Source organism: Nicotiana tomentosiformis, chromosome 2 (genome assembly GCF_000390325.3).
Source record: "Nicotiana tomentosiformis chromosome 2, ASM39032v3, whole genome shotgun sequence".
NCBI lineage: Eukaryota > Viridiplantae > Streptophyta > Magnoliopsida > Solanales > Solanaceae > Nicotiana > Nicotiana tomentosiformis.
This window is the reverse complement of record NC_090813.1, coordinates 140,735,142-140,756,425: the sequence shown is the minus strand read 5'-3', so window position 1 is coordinate 140,756,425 and position 21,284 is coordinate 140,735,142.

Sequence of the window (21,284 nt, the reverse complement as noted above, 5' to 3'; positions counted from 1 at the left end):
ATCACACTCCAAACCAAATCGAATCAACTTATGAACTTCAAGTTTTTTCAACTCGCTCCAAACGCGCCGAATCATACTTAAACTACTCAGAATGACACAAAATTTTGCGTGCAAGTCTTATATCATCATACAGAACTATTCTTGGGCTCAAAATCCCAAACGTACCTCGATAACACCAAAACCAACATCAAACCAAATTTAAAGAACTTGAAAAACCTTTAATGTGCCAACTTCCAATATTAAGCGCTGAAACGTTCGCGGGTCATCCAAAACCTGATCCGAACATACAGGCAAGTCCAAAATCATCATACGAACCTATTGGGACCGTCAAATCCTGGTTCCGAGGTCGTTTACTATAAATGTTGACCCAAGTCAAACCTAACCCTTTTAAGCAATTAATAAGGAACTAAGTGTTCCAATTTCAACCCGAACCCTTCGAAATCCCGAACTAAGCATCCCCGCAAGTCATAAAAACAGTAAAAGCATATACAGGGAGTCTTATTCAGGGGAACAAGGATCTAAAAAATAAAATAATCAGTCGGGTCGTTACACTTGGGGGAAGGGGAGGGGGAGGGGGGTAAGGAGAGTAGCATAAAAATTATTTTTCTAAAAAATATTTTCTACTCTCTAACCAAATAATAGAAAATATTTTCCAGAAAAAGGTTCACTCACCAACCAAACAAGAAAAAATAAGTGATAAAATCACTCATTTTTCATGAAAACCTTTTCTAGGAAAATATTTTCCATGGAAAACATTTTTCTTCATACCAAACACACCCTTAATGTTAGAACAACTGACTAGGAATACTATGAAATGGAAGACAATAAATAGTATGGTTGATATGTTTAATACCCAGGAAAGGCAAGTACCTACAAAAATTTCACAAGGATAACATTAATTTGCTCTTCTTGCTGAATTCGATCAAAGGTTGATCAACATGGGGTTGTTGCTAAGGTTTCTTACTAACTTACACGGGGTAGTTGGCGAGGTGATTTTTTTTCAAACTTGAATTGTCCAAGTGACTTTCTGGTTTTAATTATTGTATGATTGACCTTCATGCTTAATTAGTGTCAAGTGAGATTATAAAGTGAACGGGGGAAGTTCAGTCTTTATCCTTAAAGTTTTACTTATTACACTTTGGCCCCAACCTATATAATTCTAATATTACCAATTATTTTTTTTAAAAAAAACTTATCCCTTCCCGCCTCACCATCCGCCCCAATACCCATTTTCCACAGCTGATTCCTCCATTGCAGCTTGTTTTTCTTGCATTCAACATACATAGGTCGTCTCCTTTCTTACCTATTCCTCTTAAAACTTCATTCTTTTGATTTATCATTTACTTTGAAGAAATCAAAAAATTGAGGGTTGTTCAGATCTGTCGAATTTGGGAAAGAAATTAGCGGTACATTGGATTGATAATTCATTCTAGGTGTAATTCCTAGGAATTTGAATATTATATATATGCTTTGCTCTGCACCGAAGAGGGACAAGATTCCTTCTTCCTACGTTAAGAATGATAATGATTTGTAATTGTATCTCCTTGATGTTATAATTGATGGTATGAGGCCTTGTTTGAAGATATTTGTCGCTGAAAATGAGTTTGAAGAAGGGATTGAAGTTCCTGTTGAAAGATCTCATCAAGGTTCAAATGCCACAGCTGTACCACCACCACTAACAACAACACAACCACCAATGTTAGAAGTAGAGAAGGAAAAAATGGTGAAAGATGGCTTTACTGGATTTAGTCATGACTTACATGATTTTGGTGACAATGAAATGAACTCCTTGGTCCAGAAGATGTAGATGGAGCGGAAGAGCTCCTAGATATTTTCAGTCGGGAAACTGAAGATGAAGGCTTGGTGGACTCGTTAGCTACACAATACAACCACCCTGATGGTACATATTGTTTTCTTAGAAAATATTTCGACAACAAATTGGATCTAATGAAACAGTTAGAGATTGCTTCTGTGAAAATGCATATTATGTTTCGTATCAGGAAGAGTAGGAATAAATTAAGTTTAGTGGCATGCCGAGATGTGAGTTTCTTGTGGAAGTTACGCGCTTTAAAGTATGAGAGTTCTGCTAGATTTTATATTACCAAGTACCATGACGAGAACACATGCAGGGTACAACATATATCAAGCCGTCTTCCAAGAACGGTATGTTAATGGCAAAGGCCCATCCCGGTCAGATTTGAAGGAGAGAAGATGGCAGCATCTGTTGGCAAACTCGAGGCAGCCTATGGCAACTTGGCCAAGGCACATGTAGAACTCCAGTCGGATTTCCGAAAGGAGAAAGCAAAAACAAGAAGAAGGGCAGGTTTATGATCAAGATGTGGAGAGGCATCAAGGCCATCTTCAAATGGGGGCAGCCGAACAGGAAGATACCTGTTGAGGACGACGATGATATCGAAGAGTACTCCTTCATGTCGAGTACTGCTGGTGATGATGCTGATGATACTGATGATGATGAGGCCGAGAGTTCTTCACGGCAGTGATTAGCCTTTCTCCCGCAGTCTGCTAGTCTGATGAAGACCTCAGGGAGACTCTCAAACTACTCTTATTTCATTTTGATATTGTGCAGTGAGGATACTGCAATGTTTTTAGTTGGGGTGGCTTTAGGGAGTATACTTTATTCATACATTGATGCTTAATTTGTGCCCTTGCCAGGTTTATGCTGTGGTACGGATATTGTGTGCCCTTGCCGGGCTTGTTTTAATATTGCTTATCATGTGCTCTTGCCGAGCATAATTTGTGATTAATGATATATTTTCGGATTAGTCACTTTTGTTATTCTATTTTATTTTTCTTTCTTTATTTATTTTCGGTAGTAGTTTTTTAGTTTATATTATTTTTGTTCCTTTAGTATTAGTTGCTTTTTTTATTTTATTTTCTTTAGTAGTTTTTGTTATTTTATTTTTATGCCTTTATTGTCTATTTTATCTTTTTTAGTAGTTTTAGTTTATATTATTTTTATTTCTTTAGTAGTATTTTTTTGGATTTTCTTTATGCTACGGTTCTTTCCCGAGGAACATTTCTTGTGTTGAACCGGGTGACTTTTCCCTATGATGGATGGTGTGACGACTTTCTTAAGGGAATTAGTCTTGTTTTGTTATGTGGAGACTTTTGAATTATTTGGTACTAATAAAATTAGTTTCTTATATGTGAAGTATGAATTAAGAATACCCCTCCGAATTTTGGTTTTAAATTGAAAAAGTAAGTTGCATGGGGAAGAATAATTTTTGTGACAACTTTTTAGCTCATTTGGTGACTCTTTGCCCACTAGTTGGCATAATATTGCTCTAAATGCTCTTATTAAGAAGTGAAATTGAGCCGTCTTGATTACTTCATGTGCCATGTGTGTTAGTTCTTATTAAAATTAATATTGTGTTTACTTCTATCAACTAGAACTTGCCCGATTGGTCTTTCAATGCTAATGTTAATTATGTTTGGTTGGAGGGATGACCTTAGACATTTTTTGTGATCTTTGAAAAAGCCTTTTTAGCCTTTCAAGCCTACCATTGCATAAATATTATCACTAGTTTACCCTATTTGAGCTTTTAACCTTTTCTTTGGCCACCTCATTATAAACCTTTACCCTTTTGTGAAATAATTTCCTCTTTTGAACCCGTCCCTCCTTGAATATTGAGAATGAGGCTAAAAGCCTAAGTTGGGGGTGTTGGTGTCAAGTTGGAAATTGGTAAGGTTATACATTGAGTGTAAAAACATATACCTCAAAGTTGTTTATATGAAGATACTCAAGCTCCAAAATAAAGTAGTTATATATTTAATACAAAAATAAAATAAAAATAAAAATATGGAGTCTTGAGAAAATTAGAGAGCTACTTTAAGGTGGTTCTATGTTGGTAACTTGATGTCAATAAGGTCTATTTGGTTTAAAAAAGAAGCAAAGTGCAAAAAAAAGACAAATGTGAGTAGTGTTCAAGGAGGGTGTAGTCACTTGTATCCCAAAATGCTTATCCGACCCTTCCCTAAACCTATATTACAAGCTTAAAAAGTCCTTATGGGATCTCTAACCGAATGTTCTTGAATAGGCAGCGAATTAAAATAAGGGCAAGTTTATGGCATGATATTTTGTAACACTTGAAATTCTTTGTTGAGAGTGAGTGTCTTTGTGCATTTGTCCCTTGTGTTGTTATTGTAAATATGATAATTCTGGGACTTTCTTGTGAGGGCACATGGATTAGGATGGATTGGTGACATTGATGAATTCCGAATTGTGTAAATTGAGCATATGTAGTAGAAAAGTGCTTTTGAGTCACTTCTTGAGGCTTTTTATTGTCACTTGATTATTTTGAAACTCCTTTGCATTTCTTGAAGTTGTTTCTAAATGAGGGAGTTATTTGGTTAAGATTCACATGCTTGAGCCTAATTAATATTACCAACTAAATCCATAAGTATGGTGCTTAATTGGAGAATGTGATTTGTAAATGATAGCAATACCACTTGAGCTTTAAATGGTAGAACCTCATTTAATTGTTAGTTTTGATTTGCTTGAGGACAAGCAAAAGCTTTAAGTTGGGAGTGTTGATGAGTGGTGATTTTACCACTTATTTTAGTCTCTTTTCTTTAGATTTTGCATCCTTTAATTATAATATGAGGTTGTTTATGGTGTGTATTGCTAGATTTTTAAGTAAATGATGCCATGAAGAGAGTTGGATTCAATTGAAGTGGAATCGAGCAAAAACGAGTTGAAACAATGCAAAATTCTTTAGTGATTCCGCATCTGCGGAACACTTGTCGCTTTTGCGACCTTGCATCTGCGAGGAAATAGCCGCATTTGCGGAAGAAGGCTTGGAATGCAGAAATCGCTTCTGCGATCGATTCACCGCATCTGCGCTCAAAGTTCGCATCTGCGATTGCGTATCTGCGCGTGCAAGTCCGCTTCTGCGGAGTCAGTGTTCCCTTCAAAGTTCGCTTCTGCGATAGGCTATCCGTATCTGCGGAGCCGCACCTGCGAGGATATTTTTGCAGGTGCGGTCAACGGGCTTCAGACCTGGATAGGATTGACAATTCATATTTTCTCAACTCCAAACCCACAAATACACGACCTAGCTTATTGGAAATACATCTTTGGCAGATCTTTGGCTTATTTTTCAGTCTCTAGACTAGAGAAAACAAGTTTTGGAGCTAGGGTTCTTGCACACACACCTGGGTCTTTAAGATTTGAAGCTTTTCGTTGAGAATTTCTTACCCATTTATGTTCATTTCTTCATTTTCTTACTTTGTATTGTATATTTAAGTGTATAGTATTTTTTCCAACACTTGAATCTTGTTTATGGAAATATTCATGTTTAAAGTGTGGATTAAATATCTTATTGTGCTTATGTATTGAACGATTTTTAGTTATATTGAAGTGAGTTATTGTTTCTTTAATTATTCTTGTTCTTTAATGTTTCCAAAGGGATTAGCTAACCCTAGGGCCCATTTACTTCGAATTAATTTTGGAAAAGATAATTTGGGGTTGGGAAAGATTAATTAACAAGAACTTGAGACTTTAACCCTCACTTTATAGATTCTACCTACGGATAGAATTGAACTACTTATATCCATATTCGGGTGTGCATAATCTCTTAATTGTTTTAGGGATAATTTAATTAGAAAGTCTTGTTAGTCTTCGGAAGAAGCTAATATAGAATTATTACCCGAGGCTAATTAACATAAACTCGCTCATATTTGTAAAATCGTGAAATACATTGGATCGTTACTTGAGTGTAATTTCCTATGCATCCATGCTTGTAGCCATTGATCATTTTACTTGCTTTCTATGTTAGTTTACATTTTCACAATTAGTTATAAATATTTTCTCAAAATCATTTTAAGTGTTTGGCTTAGCATAATAAGTGATAATTCTCTTACACGCCTAATCGCTTACATATTGTTCTTTGTGGGATTCGACCCCGACTCATAGTTGGGTAAATTATATTGCATGCGACCGTGTCCATTTACTTTTTAGTAGTGGATTTGGACGTCATCAAAGGATCTAATGGATACAAATGCTCCATTTGGAGTAAAAGTGATCATTTTCGGTGGCGATTTTAGACAAACTCCCCCGGTTGTTAGGAGTGAAAAAAAAGAAGATTTTATTCAAGAAAGCTTATTATATTATGAGATTTTGAATCAACTGGAAAAACTACGATTATCATAGAACATGCGAGTAAAGACAGATCCTACCTTTTGTGAGTATTTGATGAGAATAGGAAATGGAAAAGAAAAAATAGATAGCCATGATAAGATTCAAATCCCTGATTATTTTGTTATTCCTTTCACTTATGAAAATGAATCAATAGATCTCTTGTTTAGAGTTACTTATCCAGACCTACATACATGTTTTTCTGATGTATCTTCTGTGACTTCACGTGTAATTCTGACAACCAAAAATGACTTTGTTGATGAAAGCAATGATTTGCTCATAGCTTAATTTCCCGGCGACCCAAAAACCTACGTTGCTGTGATGACCCGATAGGTCATTTTGAGATTTAGCCTCCATTTTCGTGTTCCGAAACCCCGATTAGCTTTGTTTAGCATTTCTTGATTTGCGTGAGCAGTCCGTACTTTATTCTGGATAGTCTTTATGTGAAAAACAGAAGAAAATATGAATTTTATCTTAAAATGGTTTGAGTTAACTGCAGTCAACATTTTATGTAAACAGACCCGGATCAATATTTTGACGATCCCGGTGGGTCCGTATTGTGATATGGGACTTGGCCGTATGCCCGCAACTGAATTCGGAAGTCCTTAACTTGTTCTGACTCATTTTGCTAAAAACTCGCATTTTTGAAAGTTGAGAAATTACTAGGTTTGACTGTAAGTTGACTTCTTAGCTAACGGGTTAGAATTTTGATGTTGAAACTTGAAATAGTTTCGTATTGCTATTTGAAACTTGCCTACAAAATTTAGTTCAATTCGGAATTGATTGGACATGATTCAGATGCTAAAATGTGATTCTAGTATTCTCGAGTTTCACTTTGAAATTTCATTCATTTTGAGGATTAATTCGTAGATTTAGATGATACTTTGGTAATTTGATTAAGAGAGCAAGTTCGTATGATATTATTACACTTGTGTGCATGTTTGGTTTGAAACCCGAGGGGTTCGGGTGAGTTTCGGACGTATTTCGGATGAGTTTGGCTAATGCTAGGATAGCTGGTGTACTCTATTATTGGTGTTATGCTGCAGATTTCGCATTTGCGAGCCTCGCTTTTGCAAAAAAAATGTTCGCATTTGCGAGCATGGTCTGGGCTGGGTGAATCTCAAGAAGAGGGGTATGATTATGATCAGGGGTACTCAAGAAGAGGGGTATGATTTGTTGGAAGCGTATCGCCATGTTATGATGTCCTATAACAGAGGAAGTTTTGTTGATTTGAAGGTTGATAATAAATTATATTTTAGATATTTTTCTTATATGTTGGAGCTTTCATTAATGGATTCGTGCATATAAGAAAGGTTATTGCTGTTGATGGGACATTTGAGTGGCAAGTATGTAGGTTGCTTGTTGTCCTTTATGGCACAAGATATAGAGAATCACATTTTTTCAATTGCGTTATGTGTAGTCGATAAATAATGCGATGATTCTTGGACCTACTTTTTTGAACAGTTGTGGCACATTGTTGATGATAGTGATGAATTGTGCATTATCCCTTATCGACATCTGTCTATTGGGAATGGCTTCAAAAAGGTTTTTACTGCCGCTCATCGTGGTTTTTTCACGCGTCACATTGCTGAAAATATGCGTAAGAGGTTTTATTGTAGAATTTTTATTAAGCATTTCTTTTTTGTCACACAGTCATACAATACTGAGAAATTCTTTGACCATCTTCAGTAATTGCGTGATAAAAGTAGGGAAGTAGCTAACTGCCTCGCGAATGAAATTGGGTTCTAAAAGTGGAGCAAGGCCTTCTTTCCAGGAAACCGATATGACATGTTGACAACAAATGTTGCAGAATCCCTTAACGCAATACTTAAGGATCAAAGAGACTTCCGGATCATTGGCCTATTTAATCATATTGTTCGAAAGTTTGCAGAAATATTCGAGGAGGGGCGTTATGAAATAAACAATATTTTGGCCCTCTTTTTTCCTTCTGCTAAAAAGAAGATTAGAAATAATATGGTTGTCGGCGATGTGCTCTGGGTGCATCAATTGGAGAATAACAAGTTTAGCATCGTCGGTCACGATAGGTATGCAGTAATTGATCTGGATTTGAATACATATTCTTGTTGTGAGTTTGATTTGGAAAAATAGCCTGCCCATATACAATGGCAGCTATGAGATTGATCTTTGGGGATGGATATGGTTCCTCTATTTACTATCACTCCACTCCATTCTATAAGGATTCAACATATTTGCCTGCATATGAAGGAACCATTCATACAATCCCTACAGAAGAGAAATAGGTGGTGTCTGACGAGATTCAATCCACAAACATACTTCCACCCGATGTCTATCCTACAAAGGGTAGAAGGAAGTTTAAGAGATGCCCAAGCATTTTAGAACCTAGTTCTTCTGACAGCAGGAAAAAAAGCAAAAATAAATGTTCTATTTGCAAAGAACTTGGCCACAAGAAAACGACTTGTAAAGTATTGTTGCAACATTCTTGATCTTTTAGCTACTAGTGTTGTAATAAAGATAATTAACTCTTTTAATATTCTACACTTGTCGTTTGTAATCACTTGTTTTTTCTACTATCAACTGTTGCATTGTACATCATAGGCTATTATTTTATACTCAACCACCATCATTGTTTATTATAGACCTATGATCTAGAGTCAACCCTACCTTTATTTTACAAAGGAGTCATGTGACCAAGTTGTCTCATAGACTACTGTTTTATGGTCAACCACCCACCATTCCTTTTTCATAATCATAAAGTATGGAAATGCTTAGCTTACTAAGCCAGCAACAATGGAGTAAGCTCCCATATTCGTGAAGGAGATTGTCTATTGTAGACCTATGATCTAGAATCAACCCCCTTATTTTAAGAAGGAGTCATGTGACCCCTATCGTAGACTATTATTTTAGAATCCACCACCCACATTATCTACTGTAGATCTATGATCTAGAATCAATCTCCTTATTTTAAGAAGCATTCATGTGACATACTTATTCCGTAGAGTACTATTTTATGATCGACTCCCTTTTTCTATACTCAACCACCTGTAATCAACCAATGAGCTATTGTCAACCCCCATCGATATTTTCAATTTAACCAAGACTTGTTGCGCTGGTTTAGGTAGTCTATTGACAACCACTAGTTTAGGTAGTTAATTTAATGTGTAATGTTAATAAGCACTGATAGCCAATATGAAAAGAACTTGTCTAATTAATTGAAATACATTGAATATGCTGATTCAAAACATCAATTCGTTTCTCAAAACTCTCAACAGTCACGTCATTTACGAGAAGTCATACGGAAACACACCATTTAGTATCAAATTCTGCCTATAAATGTCATGACCCAAAATCCATTAAAGGTCGTGATGGCGCCGGACACCGCTGTCAGGCAAGCCAACAATAAATACTCAAATTGGTTCTCATTTTTAATATTTTGAAATCACATTTTTCCTTCAATTAAATAATAAGAGATGAAATTTACAAGATAACTAATAATATTTTCAACAAATTTCAATACGGGACAACCCATAATCACCCCAAAACTCGGTGTCACAAGTGTATGAGCATCAACTAGGAAGTAAAATAAAATACAACATCTATCCGGAATACAAATAAGACAGAAAAATACATAAGTAACTCTGAAGGAGACTCTGCTGGCTGCGGATCGTAGTAGAGAGTGCAGCTCACCTAAATCCCTGCAATAACCGCGTCTCTGCGCCCACAGGGCCTTTTGACATATATATATATACCTGCACAAATTAAATGTGCAGCAAGTGTAGCATGAGTACGTAAATCAACGCATACCCAGTAAATATCTCGCCTAACCTCGAACTGATGCCCGTCGCTCCAAAACTAGTCAAACAATGTGCAAAAAAATAAAAATATACTCTAATACTCATAGTAATTCAATTTATAACAATTTTCAACTCCGCTCGAAAAATCGATAAAGCAACCCTCTGGCCCACGTGCCCGGATTCCGAAAATATTCGAAGACAAACACTACCCATAGCACTACGAACTCAAGTATATAACTTATTCTCAGTTTCATGGCCAAATTCGTGATCAAAATCTAAGAATACCAATTTCTAGGTTTTTCTTCAAAAATCCCAAATTTCTACAAATTTTCATATTTGAATCCATCTAAAAACCATGTATTTAACTCATAATGTGAAGATATCACCTACCCCATTATAGTTGATGAAGATGGCACTCCAAAAGTTCTCCAAAATCGGCTCCCATGGACGAAATGAAGTGAAAATGAGCCAAAATCCCGTTTTATAAAACCTCACTGCCGAGCGATCCTCGCGCCTGCGGTGCAATAGCTGCTTCTGCGGCTCCGTAGGTGCGGCCACTCTACCGCCTTTGCGGTCCTCCTCCAGACCCCTCAGCTGCGCATCTGCGGCCCCCATCCGCTTCTGCGCCTTCGCTTCTGCGGCTCTACGTGCACATGTGCGGTCCCGCTTCTGCGGAACTCGGCCGCATCTGCGGTCCCAGCCTTCTCCAGCCTAAGCCGCTTCTGTGAAACTCGAGGCCGCTTCTGCGGCTCCGCACCTGCAGTCCTCACCTCGTAGGTGCGGTTACACCAGAAGACAGCAGCCTCAGCACCTCCACAAGGCCAAATTCATTCCGTTAACCATCCGAAATCCACCCGAGGCTCCCGCGACCCCGTCTAATTATACAAACCAGTTCCAAAACACATTACGAACTTAGTCGAGCCTTTAAATCACATCAGACAACATCGAAATTATGAATCGCAACCCAATTCAAGATTAATGAATTTTAGAACTTCAAACTTCAATATTCGATGCCGAAACCTATCAAATCACGTCCGATTGACCTCAAATTTTGCACACAAGTCATATTTGACATTACGGACCTACTCCAACTTCTGGAATTGGAATTTGACCCCGATATCAAAAAGTCCACCTCCGGTCAAACTTTTCGAAAACCTTCAAATTTTTAACTTTCGCCAAAAGACTCCTAAATGACCTACAGATCTCCAAATCCACTTCTGGACACGCTCCCAATACCAGAATCACCATACAGAGCTATTTCCAGACTCAAAATCCTAAACGAACATCGATAACATTGAAATGCACTTCAACCCAAATTGATAAAATTCTTCCAAAAGGCTAACTTCCACAATAGGAGTCGAAACGCTCCCAGGTCATCCAAACCCCGATCTGGATATACGCCTAAGTCCAAAATTATCATACGAACTTGTTGGAACCTTCAAATCCCGATTCCGAGGTCGTCTATTCAAAAATCACACTTTAGTCAATTTTTCCAATTTAAAGCTTCCGAAATTAGAATTTTCTTTCCAAATCAACTCCGAACTTCCCGAAATTAAATTCCGACCACGCGTACAAGTCCTAATACCTGAAGTGAAGCTACTCATGGCCCCAAACTGCTGAGTGACGGGATAGGGATCAAAACGACCAGTCAGGTCATTACATTCTCTCCAACTTAAACATACGTTCGTCCTCGAACGTGCTAAGAACTGTTCTGGAGTTATCTGAAATCACTGTTTAACACCTCGTGCACCTGCCTGTGCTACCACAACCCAGCTGAGCACTCTGAAGATCCTCCCCTTTATTTAGGCAAATAAGCCTTAGGGCCAAATTCCAACGTCCAGAATTCTCTACTAGGCCTGCTTCCAACATACAAACACCGTTTCAATCACCACACCATGTACCAATACATGATTGTATACTCTCACTGAATTCTTACCATTCACCACGTAGCTCACTTGCCTAAGGAAATCTTTCCAAGGCACATCAGCTAAAATTTCCACTGACCGAAGCCCGTAGTGTACCTCATGACCAATTAAGCCTTGCATAAACTCTCGTAATACTGCCACGACAGAGAAGATGTGTAGAACTCATAGCCACATGTCGAATTACAATTTATGGAGTATCTCCTTCCGATAAGAACCATTACCTCATTCTGGACTGAATAATAATATTTACTCTTTAGTATGCTTCATATAAATTTGATCGCACTGATCCCAGGTCCAAAAATCGCGTCTCACCCCAGTACAAGCTGCTCAAGCAATAAGCCACCTCAGACACTGCAAAAGCCTCATATGATGCTACAATGTGCCAACAAGCTACCAACTCAAATGTGATACATAAGGAAACGAACTCTGGAAAGATCTACTCAACCCACGTAACTAATTTAAACAAAAGAAAAGATGTTATGAACCTTCCTCAGGAAATGAGAAGCAAAACACACAATAATAGCTATGGGGAACTGTACTCAATAACATACTGTTGCAGTGTGCAACCCGATCCAACCATGATACCCGTGGCAGTGTGCCACCCGATCCACACATAATAATATAAAGAAAACACACATCGAGCCGTAACGCTTATAATCACGAAATTCCCGAATATCAACCATAAGCACGCCAAGCGTATAATACAAATCTTGGGGAGACGGGTAGCGTCATACACTATCAAACTCAAGCACGACTAAGATGTGATATATGATCTGCATCTCGAGAGCCATCCTGCTCACATAATACCACAAACTATACGGGATCTCAATACGAGTGTGAATAATCAAACCACCTCACAACCCACCTGGTGTAATAAAGATTACACAGAATAGTTGATGACAGAAATAACATCCAAGGCCCGAATACCCTTCCGAAAACAACGCTATGCTGAGATGAGCACATTCGACATGATATAGAGCCCACATTCACATTTAGATCCATCCACAGACCTCAAACCGATTCTGATCACACCATGCTTGGCTAAATAGCCTCTCAAGGACCCACACTGACCTATTCACGACACATAAGAACAATCGTCAAATCCGGAACAAACTTCCACAGTCCACAATCAAACGAACAGAGCACCCTTCAGGCATAAATTCTCACATTAGCGATAGTACCACAATCTTCATACTTGGTTTTAAATCTTTAATCAATCCAGTGACTACATGTCACACTTATACAATCTTCCCGTGGGATAGACCACCATGAATTTCCGCACCAGGTAACAAATCTGCACCTCCATACTGCCGGCCACTCTAATGCTGTAAAGCAAATCAAGAATCCACAACTCAGTACATAGAGCCTCTTACACAGGATACTGATCTCAGGTGACGCTAAAAATAATACCAGCCTACTCTAAATATCTGAATTCTTCCCTGCTCATCCGAGCCCTTGACATTCTTGTCGACCTCAACTGCAACCTTGATCCTCAACCTCCAATTCTCATGCCGCTCACTGCACCTAACATACCAGTACACAAGAGTACAAGAATTTCATCATAACTCCCGAACCACCAATAGGGTACACATTTCATCATATAAAAACCTTCTAGCTAGCTCATTCCAGAAGAACCAATGCAACACGCAACTAAATTCTCAAACCACAACAAAATACTAACCTCGAGTAGTGTTCTAAACCATCATAATTCTTCTAGGTTCCATCTACACATAACAGGCCATAATACTCGAATGCCCCCAAATAAAATCAATTATGGTAGTCGTCAAGCCTCGCATGTACCGCCACAAATCACATGTACAACTCAACACGCTGAAGGAGCTGATCATTGCCATAATTATTCTAATTCAACCATTTCTAAACGAACCCGACTTCTACTAATTTACTCTGGATCTTCCTTAGAAATAACAACAGCTCCTTTACCAATATAACGAACTCATTCCGCACTCATCCTGAGTGACCCCATTTCACGAGACCACATTGTCCCCAAAACCCACAAACCATCTCATACTCTCCTTGTGAGCATATTCACGTATTCACCTGGTACACCCATTCTGAAAACCCCTCTATGAACCCGGAGTTATTTTCTCTCATTCCTTAAATGCCACACCGCAAACCGACGATAACATAGAACATTCCAAGTCCCCTTTTCCATAATCCGCTGCCAAAACTCGGTACTTAACCATACCACAGGCTTAAAATCCTTAGGCACCGCACCTTAAATTTTGAACCTACTAGGACCATTGTTGAGACTCACCCACTCTGACTTGGTCCCGAATATAATCAAACTACAAGGCTCTACTAGCATATGAATGCCCTCTCAAAGAAGCACCCGGCTGAATCATTTTCCTTATACAGCACTTCCACACGAAGCCTAGACTCTGAGTCTTCCCCAAACCTAAGCACGAATTGATAAGGCCAAATATAGGACACATTCCTCAAATCCTTTGCTCAAATTACCGCTGATGTTCTCTTCCCTTAGTCATGGCGACCCATCAATACACTGATAACCAGAAACCGCACTAGTTGACAATTACACAATCCAATCATAGACGGTGGGGCTCTCCCACTTAGCTTGAAGCTACCATTGTATAACCCTGGAACTCACCAAGATTCCTTATCTCCTATTGACATGATCTTTCATAATCAACCCGCCAAATTCCTCGAAATCTTCCTGTTAACCATTTCATGGACGCTCTGAATCACTAGCCACATTTAAATATTTGACCTCTTTACCGGATAGCTAGTAAAAATTCTTCGTAGAAGCTTCATCAACACCACGCAACCACTAACCTGCTCACAGGAGATATCCAACCTGTGGAAATTCCATGCCGACCTCTTTTAACGACGCTGCACCGAGTACAATTACTACGAAATCAACAAAGCACCTTGAGCCCGTACTCATTCACCAGCTGTACAAGTCCGTTCACTCTTCATGGTCATCAACTAAAGGTGCAACAATACATTCCAATCCAAAGTCATGTTGTATCCTTCTTCATATCAAGTAACTCCCTCTTGTCACACCCAATCTTCCTCAATATAGCAGCCAATATTCCAAATTAAGCCCGTAGACCTAGTCACTGTCCACCATGAATCCCAAATCACTCTAAAGTTTCCTCAAGGCGTGTAACTATCCTACTACAGAACCCATATGATACTCTGCCACTCTCCCACTTTGGTCAAACCCTCTCTTTTAAGCGACTACTCGACTTCTGTTTCCTTACACTTTGCCTCCTAGGAGCTTAACCATCACAAGACACCTCTCACATGTCCTTCCTCATCCTTCGTTGCCCAGTTGTTGCCTTAACTCAAAATTCGACTCTGTAGCACCCGAACCAATAGATCGTCGCCAACTCTAAACCTCCCTGAAGATCATCTTCCTTGAGCCATCAACATTAGGATTATCGATTTGATTCTGAACCACAGCACACTGCGACATCTGATAGCCGCTTCCCCGGCACCATTAACAATACTCTGCCCCAAAGGTGATTTGAAGAAGGCCATAACACCGGTGAACTTAACACATTCAATCAAGGGCGACGACACCACATTATTGATGAAAATTCTACCACGCTCAAAAATACCAAATCTCGTTATTCCATCAACCCAAATCTAAACATTCCTAGTCCGATTGCCTTTCCTTCGCCGGAAATAAAATACTGGATCTCTGAGTCATGCACTGAGTAAACCTCCTTCCAAGTCATTCACTGCTTCGATTCATAGACAAGCATCCTTCCATTACACAAACACGGTGCGATAGCAATGCATGAATCATCATAGCAATTGGCGCATAGCCCCAAAACCAACAGAAATAGAGCTACTGAGCTGAGATGACAGAGCATCCTTCCACAAGGCGACGACGTTAGCCCAATCGAATACGCAGGGAGTAACATCCTGCTCTACATTAGTAGTGCCATTAAAATTCCTCGATTCCAATTTTATAACAAGCGCTTCACGTCGCATAAGATCGAATAGGAAGGAAATGAAGGCGTAAGCCTCAAAGGAATCAAATCGCACGATGAGGAATCAAGAAGGGAAGTGCTCTTAACAGTCTTGTAGCCTCTCGAAGATAAGTATAGACGTCTCCGTACCGATCCGCAAGACTCTACTAGACTCGCTCATAACTCGTGAGACTTAAGTGAACCTAGTACTCTGATACCATGTTGTCACGACCCAAAATACATTAAAGGTCGTGATAGTGCCGGACACCGCTGTTAGGCAAACCAACAATAAATTCTCAATTTGGTTCTCATTTTTAATTTTTTGAAATCATATTTTTTCTTCAATTAAATAATAACAGATGGAATTTACAAGATAACTAATAATGTTTTCAATAAATTTCGATATGTGACAACCCATAATCACCCCAAAACCCAGTGTCACAAGTGCATGAGCATCAACTAGGAAGTAAAATGAAATACAATATCTGTCCGGAATACAAATCAGATAGGAAAATACATAAGTAACTCTGAAGGAGACTCTGCTGGCTGCGGATCGTAGTAGAGAGTGCAGCTCACCTACGTCCCCGCAATAACCATGCCTCTGCGCCCACAAGGCCTCTAAACATATATATACCTGCACAAAAAAATATGCAGCAAGTGTAGCATGAGTACATAAATTTACGCATACCCAGTAAGTATCCCGCCTAACCTCGAAGAGGTAGTGACGAGGGGTCGACTCGGACACTTACTATGGGCTATAATTAATATACCAATGATATAATTAAGCATGGATCACGTAGAACGGCTGTAATCCCAATATCATGAAATAAGTAAATAATTCTTTTGTTAATAAGAAATTTTTCCAAATTCATTTTCATCATTTAACGATTTATATCTCAGGCCAATGAAGCTGTATCAATTATTATAATTTCCAAAGCAATTAATTCAATCATGCGCAAGTCATGCCGAGATCGTACGACCCGATCTAACATATAAATATAAATTGCGCACTGCTGAGGGTCGAACGACACGAACCAGAGATGCATCTATTACCCCGCTCGCGTATCATACATGTGACGCGGTCAAATATAAATTTATCAATAAATCATGCATCTATTACGCCGCTCGCGGATCATACATGCGACCCGGTCAAATATAAATTATCAGTAAACATAATCCTTTTCTTGATTCTTTTCAAAATAAAGTCAATTCGACTTGAAGCTTTTACCCCGCTCGCGGATCATACATGCGACGCGGTCAAATATAAATTTATTAAGTTATTATAATATTCCTAAATTTCTTTTCGAAAATACGAAGTCCAAGTGAAAACTTTTTGAAAACTTAATTTCCTCAATTTAAATTCTTCTTAAGACAATTAATACGCAAACCGCAATCTTGCTTCTTTTCAAGGCAAACAGTAACCACAAATCAAATAACAATATCAACAAGGCAGGATGTAAACCTAAAACTACCAGGACACAGGCATAGCTAATAGCTACGTACGGACTCTCGTCACTTCGTGCATAAGTAAACCCCGCAAGTAGAAGCACATATTTAATCAATTCACCTATGAGGTTTATTTCCTCTTACAAGGTTAGAAAGGAGACTTACCTCCCTCTGCAATTCCATAACCGGCTCCAAAGCCGCTCTAACAACTCAAACTGATGCCCATCGCTCCAAAACTAGTCAAACAATGTGCAAACCAATGAAAATATACTCTAATACTCATAGTAATTCAATTTATAATAATTTTCAACTCCGCTCGAAAAATCTATAAAGAAACCCTCGGGCCCACATGCCCGGATTCCGAAAATATTCGAAGACAAACACTACCCGTAGCACTACGAACTCAAATATATAATTTATTCTCAATTTCATGGCCAAATTCGTGATCAAAATCCAAGAATACCAATTTCTAGGTTTTGTTTCAAAAATCCCAAATTTCTACAAATTTTCATGCTTGAATCCATGTAAAAACCATGTATTTAACTCATAATGTGAAGAAATCACTTACCCCATTATAGTTGATGAAGATGGCACTCCAAAAGTGCTCCAAAATCGGCTCCCATGGACGAAATGAAGTGAAAATGAGCCAAAACCCCGTTTTATAAAACCTCACTACCCAGCGATCCTCACGCCTGCGGTGCAATAGCCGCTTCTGCAGCTCCACAGGTGCGACCACTCTACCGCTTCTGCGGTCCTCCTCCAGACCCCTCAGCTGCGCATCTGCGGCCCCCATCCACTTCTGCGCCTTCGCTTCTGCGGCTCCACGTGCACAGGTGCGGTCCCGCTTCTATGGAACTCGGCCGCATCTGCGGTCCTAGCCTTCTCCAGCCTGAGCCGCTTCTGCGAAACTCGTGGCCGCTTCTACGGCTCCGCACCTGCGGTCCTCACCTTGCAGGTGCGGTTACACCAGAAGACAGCAGCCTCAGCACTTCCACAAGGCCACATTCATTCCGTTAACCATCCGAAATTCACCCGAGGCCCCCGCGACCCCATCCAATTATACAAACCAGTTCCAAAACACATTACGAACTTAGTCGAGCCTTTAAATCACATCAAACAACATCGAAATTATGAATCGCAACCCAATTCAAGCTTAATGAATTTTAGAACTTCAAACTTTAATATTCGATGCCGAAACCTATCAAATCACGTCCGATTGACCTCAAATTTTGCACACAAGTCATATTTGACATTACGGACCTACTCCAACTTCTGGAATCGGAATTTGACCCCGATATCAAAAAGTCCACCTCCGATCAAACTTTTTGAAAACCTTCAAATTTCTAACTTTCGCCAAAAGACCCCAAAATGACCTACAGACCTCCAAATCCACTTCCGGACATGCTCCCAATACCAGAATCACCATACGGAACTATTCCCAGACTCGAAATCCTAAACGAACATCGATGACATTGAAATGCACTTCAACCCAAATTGATGAAATTCTTCCAAAAGGGTAACTTCCACAATAGGAGTCGAAACGCTCCCAGGTCATCCAAACCCCGATCTGGATATACGCCTAAGTCCAAAATCATCATACGAACTTGTTGGAACCTTCAAATCCCGATTCCGAGGTCGTCTATTCAAAAATCACACTTTAGTCAATTTCTTCAACTTAAAGCTTCCGAAATTAGAATTTTCTTTCCTAATCAACTCCGAACTTCCCGAAATTAAATTCCGACCACGCGTACAAGTCCTAATACCTGAAGTGAAGCTACTCATGGCCCCAAACTGCTGAGTGACGGGATAGGGATCAAAACGACTGGTCGGGTCGTTACATTCTCTCCCACTTAAACATACGTTCGTCCTCGAACGTGCTAAGAATTGTTCTGGAGTTGTTTGAAATCACTGTTTAACACCTCGTGCACCTGCCCGTGCTACCACAACCCAGTTGAGCACATTAGCTTGAGCAAATCTGAAGATTCTCCCCTTTATTTAGGCAAATAAGCCTTAGGGCCAAATTCCAAAGTCCGAAATTCTCTACTAGGCCTGCTTCCAACATACAAACACTGTTTCAATCACCACACGATGTACCAATACATGATTGTATACTCTCACTGAATTCTTACCATTCACCACGTAACTTACTTGCCCAAGGAAATCTTTCCAAGGCACATCAGCTAAAATTTCCACTGACCGAAGCCCGTAGTGTACCTCATGACCAATTAAGCCTCGCTTAAACTCTCGCAATACTGCCACGATAGAGAAGATGTGTAGAACTCATAGCCACATGCCGAATTACAATTTATGGAGTCTCTCCTTCCGACAAGAACCATTACCTCATTCTGGACTGAATAATAATATTTACTCTTTAGTATGCTTCATATAAATTTGATCGCACTGATCCCAGGTCCAAAAATCGCGTCTCACCCCAGTACAAGCTGCTCAAGCAATAAGTTACCTCAGACACTGCAAAAGCCTCATATGATGCTACAATGTGCCAACAAGCTACCAAATCGAATGTGATACATAAGGAAACGAACTCTGGAAAGATCTACTCAACCCACGTAACTAATTTAAACAAAAGAAAAGATGTTATGAACCTTCCTCAGGAAACGAAAAGCAAAACACACAATAATAGCTATGGGAAACTGTACTCAATAACATACTCTTGCAGCGTGCAACCCGATCCAACCATGATACCCGTGGCAGCGTGCCACCCGATCCACACATAATAATCTAAAGAAAACACACACCGAGCCGTAACTCTTATAATCACGAAATGCCCGAATATCAACCATAAGCACGCCAAGCGCATAATACAAATCTTGGGGAGACGGGTAGCGTCATACACTATCAAACTCAAGCACGACTAAGATGTGATATATGATCTGCATCTCGAGAGCCATCCTGCTCACATAATACCACAAACTATACGGGATCTCAATACGAGTGTGAATAATCAAACCACCTCACAACCCACCTGGTGTAATATAGATTACACGGAATAGTTGACGACAGAAATAACATCCAAGGCCCGAATACCCTTCCGAAAACAATGCTATGCTGAGATGAGCACATTCGACATGATATAGAGCCCACATTCACATTTAGATCCATCCACGGACCTCAAACCGATTCTGATCACACCATGCTTGGCTAAATAGCCTCTCAAGGACCCACACTGACCTATTCATGACACATAAGAACAATTGTCAAATCCGGAAAAAACTTCCACAGTCCACAATCAAACGAACCAAGCACCCTTCAGGCATAAATTCTCACATTAGCGATAGTACCACAATCTTCATACTTGGTTTTAAATCTTTAATCAATCCAGTGACTACATGTCACACTTACACAATCTTCCCGTGGGATAGACCACCATGACCTTCCGCACCAGGTAACAAATCTGCACCTCCATACTGCCGGCCACTCTAATGCTGTAAAGCAAATCAAGAATCCACAACTCAGTACATAGAGCCTCTTATACAGGACACTGATCTCAGGTGACGCTAAAAACAATACCAGCTTACTCTAAATATCTGAATTCTTCCCTGCTCATCCGAGCCCTTGACATTCTTTTCGACCTCAACTGCAACCTTGATCCTCAACCTCCAATTCTCATGTCGCTCACTGCACTTAACATACCAGTACGCAAGAGTACAAGAATTTCATCATAACTCCCGAACCACCAATATGCTACACATTTCATCATATAGAAACCTTCTAGCTAGCTCATTCCAGAAGAACCAATGCAACACGCAACTAAATTCTCAAACCGCAACAAAATACAAACCTCGAGTAGTGGTCTAAACCATCATAATTCTTCTAGGTTCCATCTGGCCATAATACTCGAATGCCCCTAAATAAAATCAATTATGGCAGTCGTCAAGCCTCGCACGTACCGCCACAAATCACATGTACAACTCAACACGCTGAAGGAGCTGATCATCGACATAATCATGCTAATTCAACCATTTCTAAACGAACCCGACTTCTCCTAATTTACTCTGGATCTTCC